The following is a 12923-nucleotide window of genomic DNA, read 5'->3' as shown; positions in this document are numbered from 1 at the left end:
GGCTTTTAAAAACAGGAACGTATTCTATGCCCATTAAACTTGTTTGCTTTGTTTCAATATGAATTTATCTCCAGTCTTCTTCAGGAATGTACATGGTTTATAAAAAACTTTATGTGAGTGGATTTTTTAAAAATCTAAACATACATTGACTTCTACCTCTATATTAATGTGGGATAAAATAGATACAGCCAGAGTTAATGCAGAAAAACAGAGGCAGAAAGGACCATAAGAACATATGTCCCTGATAATTCAATGGAAGTTAATATGTTCTCTACCACTTATAAATAAATATAGATATAACAGTATTATCTTAGGTCACAGAAATAGTCATTATGAATAATAAAAATAGAAATACTTGAAATAGGGGACCTTAGGGAGTAGAACTGGATCCCAAGATGAGACAAAAGACATATGAATTTTAAATTCTTAAATATTTAATTTGTAATATTTTTGAAACAAAATTAAACTTCTGCTTATCAAACTAGCAAAGATTAAATATATTGACAAAACCCGTTTGGGCAAGAGATGGAGAAATAGACTTTTAAGGACTATTGCAGGAAACAAATGGATATAACTTTTCTAGAAATGTTTTTGCAAAATGTTTGCATATTTTTACTAGCAATCCCACCTCAAGGAATTTACCTTAATATAATAATTTCAAAAATGTGAAAAATGTAGGCACAAATATATTTAGCGTTGTTTATATGGATGAAAATTGGAAGCAACCGACGTGGCCTTCAATAGGGAACTAATTAAGTAAATTATGGTACAGATAACCTGATAATCTCCAACCACCGTAAGTGATTTCTAGATCTAGATCTACAGAAATGCAAAGATGTCTACGACAAATTATTGAGCAATGATGTCAGTTGCAGAACATGTATAGTATACATTTATGTAAAACTGTGTACATATACTTGCAAGGGTCTATATGCACCAATGTGACCACCGTTGTGAGGTAGAATTTCTAGTGTTTTCTCTCTTTATTTTTCTGCTTTATATTAAATATTTTAAACATAAAGTAGCATTTTTAAACATAAAGCTAATTTTGAAAAGAGCTAACAAAACAGCAACAATAACAGCATTTACAACTCAGATTGTACCTAAACCTTTCGTATATCAGCTACGCAGGAAAGATGACAGCATCTCTGCCTTTTATAAAACAAATGCTATAAAGAAAAACACAAAGTGCACTTTGGCAAATGACAAAAGAAAACTAACAGCATGTGTGTCATCATTTGTTCTGAATGAGATCATTCTACCCAGTTCTCTTGAATGTTTTTCCACAAGTAAGAGTAACACAATTGTAGGCGGAAAGCCAGAGTTTTCATAACAAGAAGGGAAAAAAGAAAGATTCACTTACCTAGGGGTGTCTTATAGCAAGATGAAAATTAGGCAAGTCACTGAACGCCTTGTAACTGGTTGAGCTATTTTATCAACCTGGAGAAAACCAAGGTCATTATCCCTTTTATTCTTCTAATTTCTTGCTTGTGCCATTACCTGTCCTATTACTCAGAAATGTCATTATCTCCTTCTGGAAAGCTTCTGCATACCTGCCATCTCAGTGCAAAGAATTCAAAGTTGAATTGCTCAGCCCCCAAGGACCAGGCAGAGGAAAACCTGAGTTTTGCAGATAAAGCCCAGCACCATCTCTCTGGGGCCACCATGCCTGATAGATGTCCAGTTGGCAGTTATGGCTTCTTGGTCTTGGACACAGTTGTACCCCACACCCACACCTGGACCTTAGGTGATATCACATTTAATTCAACCACATGCTCAGCCATTTCTCCGGCATGACTCTTGGCTGGAACAGTTAGATTTGGGAAGCCTGCAAATATTTAAGTCTGTGCTGAACCTAGTTTACCAGCCCAGATATCTTCCCTCCCCAGTAGATCAATATAGATAGATAGATAGAATGATGAATGGATAGATAAATGAGTTCCCATCTGAGTCCTAGGTGGCCTTTCCCATCAACTGACTTCAGCTGGGTTGGGGCCATTTTGATTCATCAGAAAAAGCCTCAAGAACATGGAATCTCAATAGTGAAAGTATAGGAAATGAGTCTCAATCCCTTTCCTCTCAAATCTACCCACCTTCTAATTCAGTAACCATCTCTGCCAACCAGAGATGTTGTTTGTTTTTGGAACGAAGTCTAAAAAAGCTCCTGTTAAATTATGTCGGAATCTTCCCCCAGGATAAATGATCCCTATTCATCTAACATTTGTATCACTAAGAGGGGACTTTGAAGCGACTCCCTTCCCCACCCACCAAAAAAAATCTGCTCTAAAGAGACTTGCTACATAAGCTAACCTAGATGAACACTAGTAAGTTCTCAGTTATAAAATCCTTAATTCTGCCTAACTGGACATCCTATTTAAGCTTTCATTTAAACAAAAAAAGGAGGGCAGGGAAGCTGCGTGTATAACGTAAAATCCCCTCCTCTGTTTTTAATGTGTGCCAAGACTGACTCTCTTGAATCTGACTAAATAATTCCAGGGACATGTTACACACCAAAACAGCTCATGAAAATGATTTCTCCCCAAATAGTAAGGTCACTGAGTGACCTGAGACCTGCACTGGACATGAAGCCTTTGCATCATTACATTCAAGTATTCTTATTTTATCTCTACCTTATTCCTCTGTTAGACACATACTTAGTATCTTTCCTTTGTATTTTATCAATAAATATAGAGATAGTTGCAGGTGGTGACTAACATTGAAACACACAAGACATCAGTGGAGAGACTAGGAAAGTAAGTGACTGCCACAGTTGAGAAGTTTTTAAAACTTGGAAATAAGGTTCAAAAGTAGGTGGCATGTCCTTTTACTGTCCTAATGGGTGTAGTGGGTTGAATAGTGTCCCCTCTATCCCTCCCAAAGTCATGCACTTTCCAGAACCTCAGAATGACCTTATTTGGAAATAGGGTCTTTGCAGATGGAATTAGTTAAGATGAGGTCATGCTGGAGTAGGGTGGGCCCTAAATCCAATATGACTGGAGTCCTAATAAGAGAGGACACCAGGGAAGACACACAGGGAAGAACACCGCATTATGACAGAGGCAGAGAGGTGAGGTGTCTACAAGCCAAGCAACACCAAGGATTGCCAGCCATCACCAGCAGCTAGAGGAGAAGTGTGGATTCTCCCTCACAGCCTCCAGAAAGAACCAACGCTGGTGACAGTTTGATTTCAGACTTCTATTCTCTTGAACTGTGAGAGAATAAATTTTATGTGGTTTTAAGCCACCCAGTTTGTGGTAATTTGTTACAGCAGCTCTAAGAAGCTAATACACTGGGGCATTGTTTAACAGGCTTGTCCACATATTAACTTTTTTAGAGAACTGTCACTGTATTTGCTTCTTCTACTTACTATTAGGTAAGGGCTCTGATCTCTGTGAAGTTACATGTTAACCTGTAGACCTTGTCCAGTGGAGATGCAAATCATTTCTGTCTGGTAAAAAAGATAACCCTAAAGGTTACAATTTTATTGCCTTGAAGGACATTAACTAGTTTTGTCTCAAACTCAGCAAAGTTATATCAGAATGTTTTATATATATATGTGTTATATCTGGTGGAGATAATTCTTATTCCTCTAATTCTTATTGAACTGGTTTTACCATGTCTCTAGTTGCCTCATCAAAGGGTTGAATAAACTCTTTAACACTTCTTCATTGTTTACATGTATGGTAGTCATGTTTTCAACTTTTGGGAAATTATTCTTTAACAGCACCAGAACGGTTAAGATCAAAACACCCTTCTGAGGTCATCTGATTCAATATCCTTCTGAATGCCAGAAAGAATTCCTTCCTCAGTACATTTGTCACAGACTTGTTCAGCCTATGCTTGAAGGGAACTGGGGAACTCATGATTGTTTGAAATGAATGGGGAAATGAAAATCATGAACTCATGATTGTTTTTAAGGTAACCTGTTCTATTATTAGATATTCACTATCAGAAAGTTAATTCTTAAACTGAGACAAAATGTCCTTCCAACTTTTTTTTTTGTCCTTCCAACTTTTACCCACTAGTTTACATTGTGCTTAACTAAGCACAGAATCTGACAGGCCTTGGGATATTTAAGCTCCTACCCTCCTTGGTATTTTCTCCCCCAGGCTAAACATACTTAGATCCCTATGTGCACTAGAGGTAATTCTACTGAATTTGGAAGTTAAGTTCAACAAACATTTCTGAGTTTCTACTGTGTTAGGCCCTGAGAACATAGAAAGGGAATCAGATACCATCCAACTCATAGAGAAAACACTACATTTATGAAGAACAAATAAAGAATTTGTAAGAACAATTAATAGGTTGGAAAGAGTCTCACAACTTTGTGGAGGACCCAAAGGAGGACATGATTCATTCTTCCTGGGGGGTTGAGAAAGGCAGGCTTCACAAAGAAAGTACTGCTTGAACTAGGTCCTGAAGGTTACGTGGGAAGTCTCCAGGAGGTCAAGTTATGATGGACATCCCAGACGAAGGTAGAAAGTAGTATGAACAGAAAAGCCAGGAGAAAATCTTCAAATAATCACAGGGTATTAGAGTGCCCTCCAAATTCCATGAGAGCTACAAAAATATAAATGTAATTCATAAAAAATAAACAATAATCACAGAAACGTAGCCCATTACTAAAAATGTAGGCAGGAGAGTGGTGGTCTGCACAAGGACCATAAAACTTGAGCTAAAGAGCAAGAATTTGACAACCCAAAGAAAGGGGAGCAGATTGGGAAGATTCTAGTATTTTGGAGGGGAAAAGCAAAATATGAAGAAGCAGTAATCAAATGGGAGGCAGTCCTGTGTAATGATTCAAAACATGGGATCTGGTGTCATGCTGTCCAGTGCAAATCCCAGCTCTGCTCCGTAATTTCCACGTGACTTTGAGCAAACTACTTAACATCTCTAAGATTCAACTTCCCCATCCATAAAATCAGTAATAAGAGAACACTCCAAGGGGATATTAGGTTCATATAAAATAATCCATGAAAGCGTGTATCATGGTCCTGACACATACTAAGCTGTCAGTGAGGATTAACTGTTATTATTGTTAATTATTACTTTATCATAATATTTATTTTAAATAGAGATTTAAGGTGAGACAGCTGAGATTAAGAGAAGAGAATAAGATGCTGGAAGAGGGCAAAGAAGAAAAGGCTGAGGAGATAAAGATGCAGGTTTTGAGGAGTTTTTATAATTCTTGGTTGATCTATACCCCAGGCCGTGTAGGGGCGAGAGAGTGAACTGATAAATTTTGACCTGTTCCTGGCCAGGCTGCCTGACCTCAAATCCCAGCTCTGCCACATCCAGCTGTTACACTTTCTGTGCCTCAATGCCCACATCTATATAAAGGGGGTAGTAATAGTAGGTCTACCTTATAAAGTGTTGTATGGGCCAAATGAATTAATATATACAACATGCTTAGGACAGTACTAGCACAGAGCAAGCTGTACGTGTTACTGTTTATTTCCTCTTCTGATATCACACTGCTTTCTCCAATTGTTTCAAGACACAGTTTAGATTCAAATATAACCACATAGGCTACACAAGCTCAGTTGCTTAATTTTTGATTACACACCTAGTGTTGAAAACGTACATTAAAAATGAAAATTTATGGGGCTTCCCTGGTGGCGCAGTGGTTGAGAATCTGCCTGCCAATGCAGGGGACACGGGTTTGAGCCCTGGTCTGGGAGGATCCCGCATGCCGCGGAGCAACTGGGCCCGTGAGCCACAATTACTGAGCCTGCGCGTCTGGAGCCTGTGCTCCGCAACAAGAGAGGCCGCGATGGTGAGAGGCCCGCGCACCGCGATGAAGAGTGATCCCCACTTGCTGCAACTGGAGAAGGCCCTCGCATAGAAACGAAGACTCAACACAGTCATAAATAAATTAAAAAATAAATAAATAAAAGAACATGAATTTCTTAAAAAAAAAAAAATGAAAATTTATGGAAATACCATGTGAAATACGAAACTTTTTTAAAAATATGATGCTTTAAGATCAAGCAGATGAAACCATTTGTCATTCTTCCCAAAGCATTTTTATAAGTATAAAAATACCAAAAAATATCTACACTAGTCAAATATTGATTGACCTACAAAAGTTCTCACCACCTCTTACAAAAATCAGGGAATTCTAAAAATAGAAATGATCATGGGTCTCTTGAAAAGAGGAACACTAAGGAGAAATAAAGAAAGGTGGCAGTTAATTTAAGGAGAGAGCAGATAGATAGCTAACTTGTTAACTTGGGAGAACAGGTCAAAATATAAGATGTTTCCAAAAAATCAGACAATACACAAATGGGAAGTTTATGTTATTTAGCAACATTAAATATTTTTTAGCTCAAGGGGAAAAAAGTATCTATTCCAACCTGTCTCTGGATTAAATTTTTTCTTAGTTTTCCAGAGACCATGATCTATATCACATATTATTTATTTTTTCTCCTTTAACTTCAGCCTTTCCCTCTCTTCTGGTTCTTACTTCTCAGCATACAAGCAAATTAAAATCTTTTACATGTTAAAAATAAAATTCTCGGGACCTCCCTGGCGGTCCAGTGGTTAAGACTCTGTGCTTCCACTGCAGGCGGTGCGGGTTTCATCCCTGGCTGGGGAACTAAGGTCCCACATGCCCTGCCGCACGGCCAAAAAAAATCTCCCTTGATACTCTATGCCCTTCCGAGGGCCATCTGGTAAAACACACTGACGGTATCCAACCAACATTTATTCCCCCCAACAGAACCCCTAAATTGCCAGCCATCCACCTTCCCCCATCCCCCATTGTTTAGGGAAAGAAGACTGCATTACAGCTAAGCCCTGAGTGGTCCACACTGGTCCTCTTCCTTTTACCAGTGAATGGCTTAGGCGTGGGTATGTGCCCAGGATCTCTGCTAGGCAGTTTCTAGGAAAAACTTCCTCCCTCCTAAAAATGAGTCATCCTAGGAGAAGGTTCCTTCCTGCTTCTAGATGTAGTCACTCCAAATAAGATGCCAGCACTGAGAGAGCCACTTAATACCATGAAGGGAACTAGACAGTCATCACAGCAGGAAGCAGAGCAAAGACATGGAAAGAAACCGGGTCCCTGATGAATGAGCCAGCCTGGAACAAACCACCTCTGTTTTTCTTGTTAGGAACACAGTAAATTCCTTTATCGTTATGCCAATTTAGTTGAGATTTTCAGTTGTTTGTTCATGAAGATATCTTACTTGATACACACCTTTTCTTCCCCTTTTAGGTAAACTTCTCAGAAGTAGTAACATATACTCACCATCTCCATTTCCTCTCCAGTCCTGCATTCTTCACTCCATGCAATCTGCTTTTTTCCTGACCCTAAAGGGCCTGTTGCACCATCTGCAATGTCCTCTTGGCCAAATTTGAAGGACATTTCTTAGCTCCCACCTCACTGACCAGTTTGGCACTATTATTACCCTCCTCTTTGAAGTTCTTTGCTCTTGGATTCAATGGCCAGACTTGTTCATAGTTTAGGCCCAGTATTCAGTCAATGAATCCTATTCTCTGTGTGGAGTCTTTCCTCGCCTGACCCTCAAATGCTGGCCTCCTGGGCAGTAAAGGATTAACCTTGTACATGGGAAGAAAGGTTTGGCCCTTACCCTGTTCCTGGGAGGTAACCTCTAAGACTTTGGAATATCCCATCTGATAAGAATGTCTTTGTTTACCAAGGACATTGGCATGCCGTGTAGCCCATGCTAACAATATGACGTGGGACCACGTGGAATCCACTTGATGTCTGGAGAGACTGGAAATTCACATCAGCCATGCAGGTGGACAGCCATGCCTACTGACAAACCTCCAATAAAAACTTTGAACACCAAGGCTTGAGTGAGCTTCTCTGGTTGACAGCTCTTCAAGTGTGTTGTCACACATCGTTGCTGGGAGAACTAAGTGCCATCCACATGACCCTGCAGGGAGAGGACAACTGGGAGTTTGTGCCTGTGTCTCCTGGACCCTGTCACAGGCACCTAGTTCCGTTGCTGGTTTCCATCTGTATCCTTTGCCATAATAAACTGTAACTGTGACAATAACAGTTTGCTTACTTCTGTGAGTCTGTCTAGTGATTCACTGAAGCTGAAGGTGTTCTTGGAGGCCCCCAGGCACACCTCCCACAGGCCTGTGCTTAGTTTCTTCTACTGCGCATGCCCTCTCTGGGTAACTGCATACATGGGGGCAGCTTCAAATGCTCTTAAATCTACAATGGTGGCCCAGACCCCTCCCCTGAGTTGTAGACCAAAATAGCCAGCCACCTCCTATACATCTCCCTGATGGCTCACAGGAGTCTCAAATTCGGCTTATGCCAACCAGCCGCTTGTCCACATCCCCAAACTGCCTCCGTCTGTATTGGCTTGATGAACAGCCCCACCGTCTACCCAACTGTCAGTTAAAAATCTATGTGGAGGGCTTCCCTGGTGGCGCAGTGGATATGAATCTGCCTGCCAATACAGGGGACACGGGTTCAATCCCTAGTCCAGGAAGATCCCACATGCCGTGGAGCAACTAAGCCCGTGCGCCACAACTACTAAGCCTGCGCTCTAGAGCCCGCGAGCCACAACTACTGAAGCCCACGCGCAACAACTACTGAAGCCCGTGTACCTAGAGCCCGTGCTCTGCAACAAGAGAAGCCACCACAATGAGAAGCCTGCGCGCCGCATCGAAGAGTAGCCCCAGTTTGCCGCAACTAGAGAAAGCCCGTGTGCAGCAATGAAGACCCAACACAGCCAAAAAATAAATAAATAAAATAAAATAAATCTTTTTAATTTTTTAATTAAAAAAAAAAATCTATGTGGAAATCATCCTAGACTTCCCTTTCTACTTTGCTTCCTATACCTAATCAATCACTAAGCACTGTTGGTTGTAATTACTAAATATTTCCCAATCTCCTCTTTATCTCCAAAAATATATTTTCTTAAGTATCACTTTTCCCATGGACTATCACAGTTAACTGCTTAGATCTCTTCCTGCCTCTAGTTTTACCCCATTATAATCCATTTTTTTAACACTGCTGTCAGAGTGGTCTTTCTAAAAACATAAATAAGCTCACGTCATTTCCTGTTTATTAACCTTTCCATTGTGTTTCACTACCTTTAGGGTGAAATACAAACTCCTTACAAGGCACTCAAGGCTTTTCTTCTTTGACTTCCCCTACTTATATTGGTCAGAATAAACAAGGTTATGCTGCAGTAACAAACAATCCCAAAATCTCAGTGGCTCAACAGATGACAGTGTGTGCATCTCTCCATGCTACAAGTCCATCCCAGGTGGAAAGAAAACCTTGCATGTTTTATTTCTCAGGGACCCAGACTAATGGAGACTTTACATTGACATATGTTTCCGCGATCACCTCAACAGTAAGAATGACTTGTGGCAAACTCACATTGATCTTACATCCTCCACTCAGAAGCAACACATGTCTCCTCTGTGTAACACATATTTCTTCTGCCTACATTTCATTGGCCAAAACAGGTCACATGGGCTATAACTATCTGCAAAGAGGACAGAGACAAGCAATCCTACTAAGTGTCTGGGAAGCAGAGAGCTGAAACTATTTGGCAATTTGTATTGATCGCTACTCCATTACCTGTTCATACTCACTTATTACCAGTCCCTCAGGTAAGCCCTGTACACCAGGGCAACCAGACACTTATAGTTCTACACATGTATCACACATTTTCATATCTCTGTATTTTTTTTTTAGTCTAAACATTTGTTTAGGATGCCCTTGGAATTTATCTGACTCATTGATAACTATTAATCTTTCAAGAACCAACATAGGTATCAGCTCCTTTGAGAAATATCCCTTAACTTAGAGTTTCTCAAAGTATCTGTGGTGGAGACTTAGGTTTTTATTTCCAGTCCATCATGAACCAATACTTTTTAAAAATACAGTAAAAATAAATTACAAGAAAATAAAAGTTAAGCAAAGACACAGAAAATATAAGCCCAAATTTGCTATTAATAAATTCTGCAGGCATTATCAAATTATTACAAAGTTTCTGATGACTCACAATGTCTATGCTTATCTCACAACTGTGTTTCCTGTGTCAGGAACTGTGTTTCTGAGTGACACTGCTCTAACACATGGCCTGTTTTCTTCCTTTCTCCAACCCTACCCACGGGGCCTTGGGCACACTCACAACTCCTTAAGCATACTTCTGTCAGACCCTCATTAAACTTGATTGTAACTGTTGGCTTATTTATCTATTTCCTCTATAACTGTTACCTCCTTGGGGTCATGAACCATTTGGCTCTGAAACCTCAGGATCCAGGAGAGTAACCAGCAGATAACTGTCATTCAGCACATTTTTGTTAAATGAATAAAGAGGTAAATAAATAATTAGCCCACCATTTAAGAAAATCTTATTTCATATAGACAAGAGTACTACTCTCTTGGAATCTGCAAGGTAAAAAAAAAAGAAAATTTATTTAAGCTTAAGAGTGAAATAAAGTCAAATAAAGGTGATTCATTAAAGAACACACCTGTTTTAAATATTGAAGCAATGCAATTTGCCACGACTTGAGTTGAAAGAAATGGCAGAGTTTATTCGTAGGAAAAGATGGTTGTGTTCATTACATTTTACTGAAGAACATGGAAATGTCAATGTAAAAAAATATGGTGTAGTTTCAAGTGACGAGGAGGGAGAGAGTTAGTGGGTAAAACATCCTAATATCTGGAAGTTCCAGGCTGCGGACGAACCACAAGTGAAGTACAGGATTACCTATAGGATGCGAAACAATGTGGTACAAGGCTTATTATAGGAGCCTGCCTGCCCGCACATACTTTCTCCACCCACTCGCCAGGTGGCTCCACTCTCCTACTTGCCTTGAAATGCCCCCATTGGCCATCCTCTGCTTTCGCTGTGGCAGTCACTATTAAGTGCATGTATGTTACCCAGGGGTGGTGGGAACAGGCTGAGTTGGGTAAGAATGAAATGCCTTTGTCCCTTCTCAGTGCAAATGTCAAAAGGTGTTGGAGGGAGATGGGCCATTTGAGCCTTTTGGGGGATAACTACCCTCAGCTGGTTTGGTTACGGATCGTGACGGGTGGAGCTGAGATGTTTTGGCTTCTGCGAAGTCTTGGGGCTCTGAAGTGTGTACACGTGGGGTGCCTTGCCATTTGTGTCCATGGAGCCCTCTGGAGCTGTGCAGGGCACAGCTCTCACAGGTGTACACAGTGTCGCTTGATTTGGGCGACTCTTGATGAGCTCCCCTTGACCCCGGGAAAAGCGTGAGAGTAAAGAGACTCTAAGGCTTCTTTCCTGCTTGCCAGTTAGAAGTTCCATCAAGGAACAGCGTGTGCACTGGATAGAAGCTACAACCCTCACGATACACCAGCCAGAGACTAAAGTGTGGCAGCTGGGCAAGGGACCCACAACACCTGTCCTCAAAAAAGTATGTGGTTACCCCCCAAAAGGCTCAGATGGCTCATCTCCTCCAACAACTGTTGACATCTGCAGCTGAGAAGGGAGAAAGGGAGCAGGCATGGGGGGAGAAAGATGATGTTTACCATCTTCTGTGTTCTTGTTCTTCACAGCCCCAAGTATCAGTCTTGTGAGGGATTTCAGGGGTTCTCTAAATCTCCAGCATCTCTCAGTCTTGGCTCCACTGAGAAATGCACTAGCTATTTGACCCTGGACCTCTGTGCTTCTTTTTCCTATAGAGGAGGATAATGATATTTACTTGGTAGAGCTTTTGTGAGAATTTAAAAAAATAACATATGCAAAGGGTCTAGCACAGTCCCTGGCACACACTAAGTGCTTTCTGTGAGTGATGGTGATCCTGTCCAAGGGGCTGAGGCCAAGGGGTGGGTGTCAGTGTATGGTCCAGCAGCAGGGAGATAGTCTCTGCACCTAATACTTCTTATTAAACCATACATTGTGAAAGGCAGAATCAGCACCATATTTACCTTTATATTCTCCCCAGAGCCTGCCCCTGTGCTCAGCACATAGTATGATATCATTTTGATCACGGCTCGCTCAGCAGTTTATGGATCAAAACACCCCTGGATTAAGTCAGGAGATTCCAGTTCTAACTCCAGCATTGCCAATAACATGCAGAATGACTTTCAGAAATGTACTTCTCTCTGAGAGACTCTGTTGACTGTCTGCTATGTGGTGAGCATGGCAGCTGCAGGGGGTACAGTCATTAAGACAGATGTGGTCCTTGCCTCCATGGAAGTCTAATGATGGAGATAGACTCGGTATAATGATCACATGGTTAGTTAGTTACAACTGTGATAAGAACTATGAGAGTATATTCAGAGGGACCTAAGGATGTTTGGAGAGAGGATTCAGGGAAGACTCTTCCGAGAAACTGACATTTGAGCAGAGACCCAGGTATGAATTAGAGTTAGTTGTGTCACGGAAGCGAGCAGGAAAGGAGCAGAGCACACTGTAGGACTATACAAGGCCAAGGTGGCTGAGCTTAGGAAATAAAGGTGACAGGAGCAGCAGGCAAGGGGCCAGGTCGGGCAGCAGCATCTGGGGCTTCAATCTAAGAGCAGTGGGAGCAGTCACGTGACCAGCGTGGCCACAGTGAGAGTGAATCGTCCTGGGGGTAGGCAGTAAGGAGTGCACTGTCTACAGTGAATTGAAAGACAATAGTAAAACTAAGTAGAACCTTTAATTTTCACCATGCACTGGCAATTCTATGTCAATCAGTAGTGTGTTAGTAAATGCTTAACAACTGGTTCTCTGGGGAAAATAAAAATGTATGTCTATATATACACATGTGTGTATTATAAATATTACAAATGTTTATGTTATAAATGACATACAGGATTTTAGTACACAGTTTACAAGTAATGATAAAATATGCAAATACTTTCCTGCAAATTCCACATGGTAGATGGATTCTCACGGAATGCTTTTGTTGATTTTTGTTAAAGGCTTATATCTGTATCCAACCAATGCTTGTAATGCAACCACGAT

Source organism: Balaenoptera musculus, chromosome 18, assembly GCF_009873245.2.
Source record: "Balaenoptera musculus isolate JJ_BM4_2016_0621 chromosome 18, mBalMus1.pri.v3, whole genome shotgun sequence".
NCBI lineage: Eukaryota > Metazoa > Chordata > Mammalia > Artiodactyla > Balaenopteridae > Balaenoptera > Balaenoptera musculus.
The sequence above is the reverse complement of the archived record's forward strand: the minus strand, read 5'-3'. Positions refer to the sequence as shown.